The 13,921-nt window shown below is 43.6% G+C and overlaps 1 protein-coding gene and 1 non-coding gene across 3 annotated transcripts in view; both read left to right on the top strand.

The window, feature by feature from the left end:
* Nucleotides 1-896: 896 nt before the first annotated feature.
* Nucleotides 897-968, top strand: TRNAE-CUC. The gene has a single exon. It is a non-coding gene; the product is annotated as a tRNA-Glu (tRNA).
* Nucleotides 969-1,020: 52 nt separating this feature from the next.
* DNAJC5 (DnaJ heat shock protein family (Hsp40) member C5) overlaps nt 1,021-13,921 on the top strand; it is a 30,725-nt gene continuing 17,824 nt past the window's right edge. Inside the window, exon 1 of one of the 2 annotated variants that reach the window (XM_039719203.1) lies at nt 1,021-1,055. The gene's annotated coding sequence lies outside the window, so the exon portion shown is untranslated. Of the gene's footprint in view, nt 1,056-9,993; nt 10,104-13,921 lie in introns of those variants that run through there. The other variant, XM_039719204.1, reaches the window with a different exon arrangement.

The raw sequence follows: 13,921 nt of genomic DNA, 5'->3' as shown, positions 1-13,921 counted from the left end.
CTGTTGGCAAATAGGATCCATCATCATTCATGTCTTTAAAACGTGAGTCACAGGCAGCAGACGGGAAAGGCCATTAGAGCCTCGTGGAGAAGCCATGCACCAGCAGGACCATGCTGGAGTGATGGGAGGGATAACTGGAACCAGTGTTCCTGAGGTCACCACCCCAGCGTCACCTGCTCCAGGATGCACTGGATGGGTGGAAATCGTGTTTTTACCTAGCACTGGGAAATAGCCTTGTTTCCCAGGGAACAGCCAGGAATGCCAGGAAACATGAGCAACTGGGAAAAACAGACTCATGGGCTTAAAAACCTCGTTTGCCCTAATTGTAAGCACTCGTTTTGGTTAAAGGGAAAGCACTGAGCTCCTGGGGACCCCAAGGGCCGGAGTGGGGCTGGCTGGGTGGGTGGCAGGATGGGATTCTCGGAGCAGGGCGGGGGTGAAGGTGCTGCCCGGGCACACTGGGGTCGGTGTGCGGGCAGCGGGCTGAGCGACAGCGCCCTAAAGGCAGCGAACCCTCCTGCCCCAGCACACGGGTGATGTCCTGGGCGTGTTCGTGCCCTGCTGCAGCCCAGGCCTCCGGCTCCCCCAGTGCCCCCGCAGCCGCCGTACCGTGCCCCCAGCCCCGCAGATCCCCGTGTCACAGCCCCGCACCCGGTGCTCCCGGTGCCGCGGTCACCGGCTGCTGTGGCGAGCTGCAGCCCAAGCCTCGCTGATCCTTGTGCCGCAGCCGCCAGCCCCACTGCAGATCCCGGTCTCCGTGCCACAGCCAGCGGCTGCTGTGATGGATGGCAGCCCCCGCCCCCTGTACCGCAGTCCCCGGTCCCACCGTGTCACGGTCCTCGGCTGGCCGCAGAGGCAGAAAGTGAAATAGGATGAGCGAAGAACACCGGCATCGCTCCCTGGTGGTCTAGTGGTTAGGATTCGGCGCTCTCACCGCCGCGGCCCGGGTTCGATTCCCGGTCAGGGAAGTTCCTTTTTGCTGCGCTCCCTCCTCCTCCCCCCGCCCCCCCCCAATTCCTTCCTGCGGCCCCAGCCCGCCCGCCCGCGGGCCGCAGGTGAGCGCGGCGGGGCCGGGCCGCGGGCGGAGGCCAAGATGGAGCTGGTGGCGGTGGCGGTGACGGGGGGGGCGCGGCGAGGCGAGGCGGGAGGACCGGGGGAAGGTGGGGATGCGCCCACCGGTGTCTTCCTGCCCGCCGGCATCTCCGTGTCCGGGGGCATCGCCCGCCGAGCATCCCCGCCCCGGGAGCCCCCGCACCCGGAGCCCCCCGCACCCGGAGCCCCCCGCCCCGGTCCCCGGTGCGGAGCCCGCGCCCCCCTCTCCGCTCCTCGGAGCAGGGGGTAAAAACCCCGAACAAAAGGCCTGGGAAGGTGAATTCCAAATGAAAGTCATCTCTGTGTGTGGGAGCCGTGAATCACTCCGGCTCGCTCCAGAAGCCGGGGTGATTTCCCTTTCCCTTTCCTTACGTTATCCTGCTTCGTTTTTATCGAAATAATTAGTAGCCGCTCGGCTGATGAGGTGGTTAATGAATGACGTACCAGCGGCGGGAAGCAAATCCAGCCTTTCTAACGTGAAACTTGCAAAGGCAGCATATTTCTGTTTATTCGTGCAGTGTCTTCTGGCTCTCAAATTAAGAATTCCGGTCAGGTAATTCTGAGATACGGAACGCAACCGGACCGAACGGAGGCAGCGGATTCCCTGGTAGCGCCTCGCTCCTGCTTCTGTGCTGTATCAATACCTGCCTGTTCCACACCAGTGGCACAGAACCTTGAGTTTATTGGTGGAATGTGGGCACTGGTGGAGCTGGTGCTCCCTGGGGAGCAAGGTGAAGGCCATCCTGTCTGACATAAGAGGGAAAGCCAAAGGGTTTTGTCTTTTCTAGGTTCGTTTTTATTGGGGTGTTAATTTTTGTGCCCTGTGAGATGTTGCTGTTGAGCTGTCTGTGCTGCTGTAAGGCTTAAAAAAAAAAAAAAGGCATAAATTTGGCACATCATCTCAGACCGGTGTGAAATAATCTAATTCTCCTTGCTGATGTTTGCCTCGTGCCAGCTTATCATCAGGAAAGGGAAATGCTGTGTGTGTGCTTAAATACTGTGTTAGTTTGCTGCTTTTGAAGCAAAAACTTGCAGGCCGCAGTCACCCAGTGGCTGAGCAGTGGTGGTTCACCCATTTCTCTGGGTAAATTAAGCTCTCCAAAGTATGCAGAGCTGCAAGGATTTCCTTTGGAAATGCGTCAGGATTGGACCTATTTAAATTCTTGAATTGTAGCAGCCTCCTTGAAGTGGAATTTATTCTTTTGACTGCAATTTCATTAGAGGCGTTTTCAGCTTCTCAGGCATCTGTTGGTTTCAGGTTGCCTAGGATCAGTGCTTGCATTTTTGTGTGCTTTTGGTGGAATATGATAGAATCCTAATCTGACTAAGGGATCCTGAGAAATAGATGCCAAATTCATTTGCTTTAATGAATTAGCTCTAATGTGTCAAGTATGCTGTGCTCTGGGAGGGAGACAAGAAGGGAAACAGAAGCTGGAGTGGAAGAGAAATTGACATTAATATATAGAGTGTAAGATGAAAAGAAGTTTATTTTTATTGAGCAGCTTCCTGTGGTTTTCTCGCCATGCTCTAAGGGCTTTGGAGAAATTCGTCATGTTGCTGGCAGTGCAGAATCTGCTTTGTGGAGAACTGAGCTTTGGAGATGGGATTTTCAGCCAAACAGCTTTTTGTAAGCATAAATAAATACTTCTCTCCCTCCCTCATTTATTTTGTCTTGGGGGTTGTCCACAGCATTTAAGTGAAAGGGAAGATGCTACAACATGGTCATGTTCCTCCTAAATTTTGGATGTGTTGCATTGATAAATTGCAGGCTGGAGGCTCAAGTGGAAGATTCCCCTCCTTCCACATAGTGGCTTTGTGCTATATTTAACCATCCTTTATCAGTGCCTGAAAAAAGTAAAGTTTCATAGCGTGTTTTTTCTCCTGGTGTAGACCATAGTTCGTGTTGATTATTCCCAGGAAGTATAAACACTGTTTCAGTCTTTCCCAGTGCCCAGGGACCCAGCTCCTGCTCTGCTGGTAGCCTGTCCCAGTTTGCAGTGGGTTGTAGGCAGCTGGTTTGGTTTGTGGCTGAGGTGGCACCATCACCGACCTGGCTGCAGCAGGGAAGCTGCCCAGGGTGATTGGAGCCTGCCAGAGGCTTGTTTTGCAAATGATGGGAACAGGCTTGGAATGCAGCTGGGATAGGGATGAGCTTCTCACGCCGTGTGAAGGCATCCATGGAGTCCGTGAGGGATGTTGGATCCTCTTACTTTGGAAAACATGGAGCAGTACCAGAGAGTGACTTAAGAACTTTCATGCTGGAGGGAGTCCAGAGGAGGGCATGAAGATGTTCCCAGGGCTGGAGCAGCTCTGCTTTGGAGAGAGTTGGGGTTGTGCAGCCTGGAGAAGAGAAGGCTCCAGGGACACCTTAGAGCCCTTCCAGTACCAAAGTGACTCCAGACCTGGAGTGACAGCACAAGGGGGAATGGCTTCACTGGGGAGGACAGGGTTAGATTGGGTACTTGGGAAGAATTCTTCCCTGTGAGGGTGCTGAGGCCCTGGCACAGACTGTGTGTAGAAGCTATGGCTGCTCCATCCCTGAAGTGTCCAAGGCCAGACTGGACTGGAGCAGCCTGCTCTTGTGGAAGGTGTCCTGGCCCATGGCAAGGGAGTGGAAATAAATCATCTGCAAGGTCCCTTCCAAACCAAAGCAGTCTGGGGTTCCATGAGCCCCACAGCACAAGCACTGATGTTGAGGTCCCTTGGCCTCACAGGTTCTGTGTTTGGCAGGTGGTGGTTGTCAGCTCTGATGCTGTTATTCAGTGTAGTTCCTGTCATGGTGAGCTTCAAGAAGGATTGTTGTCTGTGTTGAACAGTGTGACAGGGAGTATCAATGGGAACCTAACTGGATTACTTAAGAAATCATGTTTTAGGTTAAATATAAAAGCTGCTCTTCTGACTGTTTGTTTGAATTTATGAACTCAGTTGCCAGAATATCCTCCCTGGAAAAGCGGGCACAACTGAAGGCTGAAGGGCCTTCAGCAAATCCTGTCTATCCACTGAACAACCTGACTTAGAACAACAGAGCAATAACTGCCTCTGATATTTGTCATATTTTCCTCTTTTATCAGTTTGCCAGTTTGTAATCTTTTTGTAAGTATTGTTAATAACCAGATCAAGTATTTTTCAGTATGGCTGGAAATGGGTTGCCAGAACTTTTCTGCAGAGCTTATACCCAGACTGAGCACTCCAGTACTCAGAGCATGCAAACTGGCATCTGCTGGCAACTCCACTGCTCTCCTCTCACACCACAAACAAGGATTAATTTAAGGTAGTTTTACTGCATTAACTGATTTCCCTCACAGTTTGCACTCGAGCTGTGCAAGTCTCTTTGTTTGGCTTTGCCTCTCCTGGGAAGATGAGGCTCTTCTGTTGCTCTCCACTGGCCTGAGAAGAAGGATGTTTTCCAGGAGCAGGAGTGTGCGGCTTGGCTGGAGTTCTGTGAGGTGACCCCACCTTCTCAGCAGATGGCACAGAGTCCTGCAGAGCCTGTCCCCTGTCTCAGGTGTGCCCACCTGGGCCTTGGGGCACCTGGCTCATGGCAGAATCCAGAGGGAGGGATGAGGAACATCCCCAGTGCCCAGGACCAACGTGAAGGATTGCACTGTTCCTTTCCAGCTGAAGAAGTTGTTTTCCAGGTGCTCTGATAATTGAAGTAGTTTGAATTAAGCTCTGTGGTGATGGTGGTTGGTTAACCAGTGGCTGCTTTCAGTCTTGAAAGAAAAGAGTTTGAGTGTTGTGATATCTTAGGATTTCCTGAGAAGCTAAGTTGAAATATTCTCTTAATCAATAAAAACATACAAAGCACAGTGGTTGGAAAGTGCATGTTTTACCTTTGGAGGCACTTTGCTTCCTATTTCAGGCCATGCAAACTGATAGAAAGACCTGTGTTCTAGAAGGTGCATCAAGATTGCTTAAATGTTTTTAATAAAGTGATGGTAGCCAATAAAAAGGCTTACCATTCTTTTCTGCATAGAATAGTTAATTGTAATTAGTGGCATTAATTGTGGCGTTTTAATGCATTGTTGATACTTTTTTTTTATTGGGAGAACATAAATAAGATTGTTTTATCATATGTTAAAATTTCTTATGTCCTGGCAACTGCTTTTAAGTCCTCTTACCTTGTATCTGCATTGCACTGAAATGTGCCTTTTTGAAGCCTTTTTCTGCCTTTTTCATTAATGGTGAAGTGTTTTCAGTGTGTTGTAGGGCCAAATTCAGTAAAATTTATGTGCCTTTTTCCTCTGGGTGCAAGTTTCTCATCTTCTTGTGCAAGTATTGAGAGGAGAAAATTGAGGGTTTGTGGTGCACAGGGGTGCAAACAGAATGAGTCCTCTAGGCCTGAGTTAAATTAGCAGCTGCATCTCCTCTTTCATAATCTTCTCAAGGGTTTTATAAATGAGAATAGAGTTTCTCAATGAAAAATTTGGGCTCTTTATTTGTTTGGGTTTTTATTTTTTAATATACTTCAGTGCCATCATCTAAACTTTGTTGGGCAAATGGCAGAAGAAACAACAAACCCAGCGGCATTTGGTTACCTCTTACCAAAGCGTCCCTAAGGAACCTTTTTTTCTGTTTTGTGACATCAGGCTGCATTCATTAACTGGTATTTTTGTGGTGATGGCTTCTGACCAGTGAGTGATGCAAGTAAACAGTTCAGTGGATCTGGTTGCAGTCACAGGCAGTGTCTAAGACCAGTGGCAGAAAAGCACAAACCAGGGATCCAGCAGCACCCCACATTTTCCCCTCCTGCCTTTGGGGCTTCTTCTTCCCTCTGAGAATATTTATTTATATAACTGAGCACTCAAACACCATTCTGCTTCTGCTTTGGTCACAGGGAACTTCACAGTCCTTCCTTGCTTTCATCTGGGTCTCACTAAAGTTGTGTTCGGAGTCAGGAATTCTGGAATCTTTGTAACTTTTAAGGAACAATCTGTAGAAAAAGGGAATGTACAGATTGCTCACGTTTTTCAGTGGGGGCAGGAGAAGCCCAGAGTTCTCTGATGTCATTACAGTGGCATATTATGCAGTTTCAAAAAGCAGAAACTCACAGAGGTCTTCTCTTTGCATTTCCCCTTTTATGACTTTAATTTTTTGGCTGTACTTCAAATGAAAATATTCTTTTCCATTCCATCTGCCATTACTTATTTTATATCTTAATCTTTATATTCTGTTGCTGTGCAGTTTTATTTATGTAGGCCTTTGCCTGGGTCAGTTGTCAGAGAATTTTCTTTACGTATTTGCCTCTCATGTCTTGAGGATTTAGGGACATTTACTGGAACGTACCTAAATGGACATTTACATAATTAGGTTTAAAACTGCTTGTGGAAAGGAGGGGAATTTGGGATCCACACTCCAGATGTTGTGGGCAGTTTCTAGTGATAATATCTGCCATAGTCTTGAATGTGCCAGAAATTCCTTCCACCAAGGCTAGGCCCCACCAAATGAGATATTTGTAATTTCAGGTTGCTTCCAGAGTTTCCCGAGGGTAAGCAATTAAGAGATTGTTGTTGAAAATATTGTGAGCAATGTCTTAATTTTTCTTCTCTGTAGTTCAAAGGTCATCATGGAAGCTGATGTTCTTGCTTCTGATAGAAGTTCAGGAAGGGGAATGAGCAGACAAAATGGGATGTGTAAGATCCTGTTCAGAGCCTGGGCTGCAGTCTGCCTTTGGGAGACATGTGACATTGTGATAAAAGCAGGTGGAAGGGGAATAAAATTAATAAGTGTTCATGTGCTTTCACAAAGGCCATGTGAGATCCCTGTGAAATCATCTGGACAGGGAACTGAAGCAGTGCTGGGTTTGGGTTTTTTTAAGATCTGCTCTAGTCCAGATCCACCAGGACTGGAGTTACCCAGTGCAGTTCCAGGTCACACTGACAGCTTTGATCTGACACACTGGGCCCATCTGACACACCTCACCTGACTTGATCTGTGTGGCATTTTGGGCAGGGCCCCTTGTGGGTATGGTGAGCTGGGGATGAAGTTTGGAGTGGTTGGTGGGACCTTGGTTGGAGGTCCTGGATCCTGCACTCTTCCCAGCACTCCCTGGCATCTCCTCACCTGCTGTTCTTGGGGAGGAGGGAAGGGACCATGAAACCCACTGAAATCTGAGGTGACCTGTTTCTGGGAAACTATAACCAGAAATATTCCTGTTTTAAATTGAATTTAAAAGCCAGATTCAGTTACTGTTCAGAGCAGTGAATGGATTTAACTTCCAGGTCCATTTTGAATTGTTGTTCTTTGAGAACTTGAGGAATATTTCCCATGTGATTTCTAAAAAGTTCTCTTGTACAGGGGCCCTGCTTTCTCCACATGTACAATTCTGAGGTGTGTCTTGGAGTTCTTCTGGTCTGAGTGGTGATGGAAAAGTAGGATCTGAAGCATGTCTTTTATTTAGAAAACTTATTTTATCATTTTGGTGTTTGGTTTGACAAAGCACTGGTCAGTCAGTCCTTCTGAAGGTTCTCCTGGTAATGCTGGGAAATAATATTCTTGCTTGGAGTAGACCATTTTTATCACTGAGCAAAATAAATGCATGTTCCACAGAAGTATTTTTGTCTGGACAGTAATTAGTGAAAATATTTATTTTCCTCAATGAAGCCTCACTTTTTCTTTTCAGACAAAGTTCCTGATTTCCACACTCGCTCACTTCATTCTTGTTGCACTTTTAGATTGGCACAGCATTGGCTCTTGACAATTGACTTGGGAAAACCAGGCAGTCAGAATTAATCAGGTGTTTGGAAGGTGCACAGGGTGATTTTCCAAGCCTACCTTACTATTTCCCTGAGTGCTTTGGACACCAGGGCCAGCAGCCAACGTGACTTTGTTATTGGGCCTGGCATGGAATATACGTTGTGTGCAACATCCTGGATGATGAAAGCCCAGCATCTCCTGTGCTTGTCCTGCAATGCACAGCTCCTTACCCTGGTTTCCTGCAGCTTATCTAAAAACCACATTTCTTCCTGTGACATGTTTTTTTGCTGTTTTCCATATAAAAGCCAGGGTGTCCCTCTTGCTGTTAAAAAGAATCTGTGATGACTTTCACTCTTCTTGCTGTTTTAAGGCTGTTTAAATGTGTAGATGTATGAAATATTATTTTTAAGTAACCCTAAATGAGGAAAGGTGCTATTTTACAACTAATTTTGTTCCTGTTAAGGATCTCCAGGAGGACATACCCTTGGTTTGGGGAATACATGTAGGAATGACCCTGGTTTAACATTGTACTGATGGCATCACATCAGGGGTACAGGCAGACTGAAGAGACATCTGTCACGCTCCAGTGTTACTGAAAATCAGAGGGAGGAATAAAAACATCAGTCAAAAACTATCCATAGGGCTTTCTGACTTTATTACCAGTTATTTAGATGGAAAAAAGACTAAATGTGATCATTCCATACTTTGTGCTGAAACTGAAAGGCCTTGGGAATGGCCTTTGATTAAGTGATTAAATTATGCCCCAGTATAATATGGCCTTTTGGTTCTAAGCCCTCTGAAATGTGACTCCTGTCTGAAAACCTAGTGTATAAAATCTGCATGTGTTCTAATTCTTGCCCAATTACAGTGTTAGAAAACTCAATTACAAATAAAGGCTGAGCATGGTTTTTCCTGACGTGTCAGGATTTTAACCTAAGTCTATGGTCTGAAATTCAAGCTGTGTCTTTACTTATTAAATCACCAGTGAGTTAGTGGGAAAATCAGGAGGACAAATACATTCTTTGTTGCCCTATTATTTCTAAATTATGGACTGTTTTTTTTTTCTTTTCTTTTTAAGCAGCCATGAAATACTGTTGCTAGACTGAGTGGTGGAGCTGAGGACATCCTTCATCAGGCAGTCTGCAGATTAAATGTATGCAGAGTGAGAGAACAGGGGAAATAAATATCATTATGGTTTGTGGGGGAGTAGTATAAAATAAATCTTTTTGTTGGTGAAACCACACTGTATGGTTAGAAAATACCAAAGAGTTTTCTCCTGTAAGAGAATGCCAATTTAAATTAAAGCTGGTTTTAATCCAGCCCTGTGATTTGTTTGGGTATTTGTAGCTGAAAGAGCTGGCTCCAACATGCAGGGGTGTACTGGGTATTATTCTGGGGATATTATAAGAATATTGTGACAATAGCATTGTATTCATAGGGAGGAATTTGGGATCACTAGGGAATAAATGTGTTCTGTACCCCAAGGTGCTTTCTTCTGTGATTTACTGTGTGTTTGCCCCTTTACATATGCTCTGGTTTAATTCACCCGAGAATAAACAGAAATATTTGCAGTGAAGGCATCACCTCTGGCATCACCCAGCCTTCAAAGGAACTTGGTTGAATTTTCCTGCCAAAACAACAAGTAGAAGTTTTGGGTAATACAAGCTGTGCTGGTCAGTTCAGATTTTATTGTGGAATTCTGTGCCTTTAAGCTCTTTCATGCTTCATGTCCATGTGCTGGGGGTTTGAATGGGGCAGTATGAAACTCATCTCATTGTGGCTTTTAGACCATTTTCTGTAACACCTGACACCACCCAGAGGTGAGAAATCTGTGGCATGAAGTGAAGAATGCCTTCCACTATTTACATATCTATATCTATTTCCTGGAGATGGTTTCTGGGGGTTTGTTTGGGTTTTGCTCACCCCTCCCAGTGCTCAGAGGGGTTTTACCTGCAGCCTATGCCCTGCTTCTAATTAGAGTACCCCTTGCTCTTGGCGATGTTTTATTGGTTTTGTTTTTATTTGGGTTTTTGATTGTTTTTTCAAGCCTAAAATATCTTTTACAACACCAATTGCTCAGTTTCTGTGAGGAAGTGAAATAATCAAATAGTCCCTTCCCCACCCTCCACAAAAATTGGGGAAATCCAGTTGAGCAATTAGGAGAAGTGAGCATCTTTAGATATGCTTAATTTTTTAACTTTGCAGAAGAAATAATCTCTGGAACTAAAGCCTTTGGACCTTAACTGAGTGGATACATGTGCTGCTTGAATAATTATGCTTCATATTAGGCTGGAGATCCTGATTGGATACAAGAGGTAAAAGTAAATGGGGGAGAGGGGAAGTTTACTTTCTGCCTTTATTATTAAATAAATAAGCTTAATTTTTAGAATAAAACCTAATATCCTGTGAAATAGAAAGGCTCTGACAGAGGGACGTTGGGTTCCTGGTAATCACATAAAAGCATTTTGGCTTTTCTGCTCCTGAGTTGGCTGGATGGTTGTTTCTGGAAAATATAAAATCTTTGTAAGTTCTGCTGCTCAATTCTGCTTATTTTGCCTTTTTATTAATAACTTTTTAAGTGGAAGATTTGTGTGCTTGGTGGGAGACAACCATTAAAGAGCAGAGATTAATAATCTGCAAATAGGTGAAGTTTCTCAAAAGGGAAGCACCAGAGTGGATCCTTTTAGATCAGGGTGAAGATACGAGTATTGCCTTCAGTTGTTGCCATAAACTGGTCTTCATTTTTGCTTTTTTTCTCATTAAAATAAAGTCTTCATTTCAAAATCTTTGACAAAAACTGTTTATAATTGGAACTGCCAAGAGTGTTCATAGTGTTTATTTGGTGACAGAGCAATTCTAACTCCAAATTAGGTGTAAAATAATTTTTGTATATGTTTTGCAGTTTGTAAGGCCATACTTTTACATTGTTAAAATTGTGTGTATGGGGAAACCCTCATTTGCCTTTTCATCTGCCTCAACTGACAGGAAAAGAAAGTAGGAATGAACTTTTCCCCTTCCATCTCTTTCTGCTGTCCATGAGCACAGAGGGGAACCACCTTCCCCTGCCCTTCCAAGTTAATTTCGGATAAATCTTTTTCTTGCCCTTCGCCAACCAAGTTGTAATTTGAAAGATGTGTTCCTTTCTGTTCCTTTTGTGTCTCAGACTGCTTATTTGGCTTTTTTGCTGTTCTTTGTAACCTCACTTTGTTCCTTCTTTTTGACCAGGCAGACGCCTCCTGTGCTGTAAAAAGGAGCTGCTTGGATCAACGTTATCTCCTTAAATTCTCTTTTTGTAACAGTCTGTCAAGGGATTAATGTTTTGACAAGTGATGTGATTTTCTCAACCTTTTCTTACACAAGACAATAGACTTCTTTTTTTCTTCCTATTTAAAAGCCTTTAGTTGTCTTACCTACAGGTATGACATAATAGTGTAAATCTAATTTTTATGTGAGTAGACCCATCTGTTCCAAGAGTTCTTTTATATTTTAAAGATTAGGCTATATTGATATAGTCATTAACAATATGAGGGTTTTTTATTGATGTAGTTTATACAACCCATTTAGCAGAAATGGGGCTTTTGTCCCTGAAGAAGTTGAAGATATTTCTTCAGAAAGGTGGCATCAGCGTCACTCATCACAGCAGGGAGTGTTGTGGGTTGTCTCATTTTTTCTGGTGAACTTGCAGTGAGTAGTCACAGTCATTCAAAAACTATTTATAGAGAGGAAAAATTAAGAGTAATAATGAACAAAGCAAACACAGCTGCTGATTTTTCAGAGATTTTTAACTAACTGAGTAAGCAGATGTGGGTTTTTTTATAGCCATGTGCAGTTTGTGATGCTTGCACACTGCACATAAACTACTGTGATGTCATAAACAATAATTCAATATTGCTGAAAGATTAAATAGGAGCAATGAAATCCTGAGTAGGGAATCCACTAACCCCATCCCCCCCAGGTTTTTAGAGTAATTATTTTAATTGAGGAGAGAGGATAGAAAATACAAATCCACTACTTCATATTTTCTCCCCTAATATAGAAAGCCTTCTTTAGTAGGTTTGAATCTTACTCTTGTGTAGGGTAAAAGGTCACAAGTCTTTATAACAGGTTGGTCAATCAGACTTAAATGGTTACATTTTAATCTGCTAAGCTCATTAGAGAAACAACTCTGTGTCGCTGTAGTTAAGTTTGTCACAAGTTTCAGTGGAACCTCTCTTGCAGTCAGCGGTGGTGGATGTTACCTCAGTTCAAATGTGAATTTAACAGAAAAAGTGTATTGTTCCAGATTTCAGTTATTTAAAAGCTGTGTTTCTATTGTTTTAAAGAAATCAAGAGAATTTAATGAAGGTTTTAGTGTCACAATCTTTCAGTGTAGGAGATCTGTCTTCTGTTCCCAAGGCAGATGGATTTGGACACAGTAAAGTTCCTTTTTTTTCGGGAGATATATGCATTTACATTAATTCCCTGGATACTCAGCTTTCCATCAGGGCTTATATGTTAAAACAGAGTGTCTTTATGGATATGAGATCTCTCACATGATCTTTATCAAAAGGTCACAAACTGAATAGCAAAATTCAGCTGAAAGACTTTTGTGCTGTGATATAAAAAATATAAGCAATGCCAAAACACACTCTTGGGTGCTTTAATAAAATATAAAATGTTGGTCCTCTGATTACTAGGTTAAAAAAAATCTTTATTTCAGCTTTATTAAGACAGTTACAGGGCGAAGAAAAGTGCTTTAAAATAGTAGTGGTCTTCTGCAGGCACTTGTTAGCCAGATTGCTTTCCTTCAGCTGTTTCACATTGTTCTTCCAGTAATGATTCATTTTGCAAGTCATGCAAGCAAGAAGGGATGTGCAAATAAAGACTTTGGAGTTTCTGTTTTGTATATTGATACACTTTATTTTATTTACCTTAATTGCAGCCTCATTTCTTTAAGTACTTGCTAACTATGATGCAGCTCCTGTACATGGTGGAGATGGATTTTGAAGCCATGTATGCTGAAGATAATTCCCCTTTCTGGTAACAACAGATGGAGCAGGATGAGGACAATTCTGTCAGTAGAATTATTCAGTGAAAAGGGTTATCCTGCATCTCTCAGAGGACGTTTGAGTTCTCAAGAAACACATATACTTCTTGTCCAGTAGAGCTGAGAACATGTCTGATTTCTGCAAGGAGAAGGCAATATCTGTCTCTTGGGTAGAGCAGGAAAGGATGCTGAGCAGATTTATCATTCCAGTTATGGGGAAGATACAACAGTACATAAATTGGATTCAAATTTGCAGCAGAAATAGGGCTGGAAGAGCTGGTTTTGCTATGAGCAAAATGGTTGCAAGAGCATGCAACCTCCCCAAGCAAATTTCTTCCTCTGTGTTACAAAATTTACCACAGTTTTAATGTGTTGCTGAATTCAGTTTGTATTTGTGTAGCTTTGCTTGGTTTTATCTTCATCATTCTTTAATCTTTTTTCTTCTAATTTTCATACTCATTTCTGTGTTTTCTGATTCTTCAACTTTTATGTATTCCTGTCCCCAGACTTCCTCCTTTCTCATGTGTGTTGTTGAACCTGGTTTTGAATGTGGATTTTGAACGCTCCTGTTCCTTTTCCAGCATCTGTCCTTTCATCTCTGCTTTTGTTCGGATTGTGAACATCATGCAATAAGGAGGGGAGATATTTACAAGTAATTACAAGCAGGGTATTATGTAGAGCTCTGGGTCAGTGGATCTGGCCTGCTGAATAATGAGATTGGAAGAGGAGATCAAAACATTCCTGAGTCACTAAATTGGAATTGCCAGTTGCAACAGAAACAGGGAGTGAACCCCTGGGAGGTGCTGGGCTGGCTCAGTGCTGGCTGGGAGGATGTGAAGTACCTGGCATGGGTTTCTCCTGTATTTGATTTTTACAAGAAGCAGTTTCCTTGGGAATTTATTTTTGTCTTGTTTGGTTATTTTCAGCTGAAAATCAGGCTGCCTGCTCTTAATGAAACTTGGTATTGGCATAGCTGTGAGACTGAAGGAAATATTGCTGCTTGCATCCAGATTAAGACAACATTTGACTGTTTTTGAGTCTCTGCATGGTTGGTTATTATATATATAAGTGCTGTAAAAAAATACTAACTTTTTTGCTGATGGAGTT

The sequence above is a fragment of the Passer montanus genome, unplaced genomic scaffold (assembly GCF_014805655.1).
Source record: "Passer montanus isolate IOZ18808 unplaced genomic scaffold, ASM1480565v1 scaffold41, whole genome shotgun sequence".
In the NCBI taxonomy this organism is placed as follows: Eukaryota; Metazoa; Chordata; class Aves; order Passeriformes; family Passeridae; genus Passer; species Passer montanus.
Note: the sequence above shows the minus strand (reverse complement) of the source record. Positions and strands in the feature narration are given on the sequence as shown.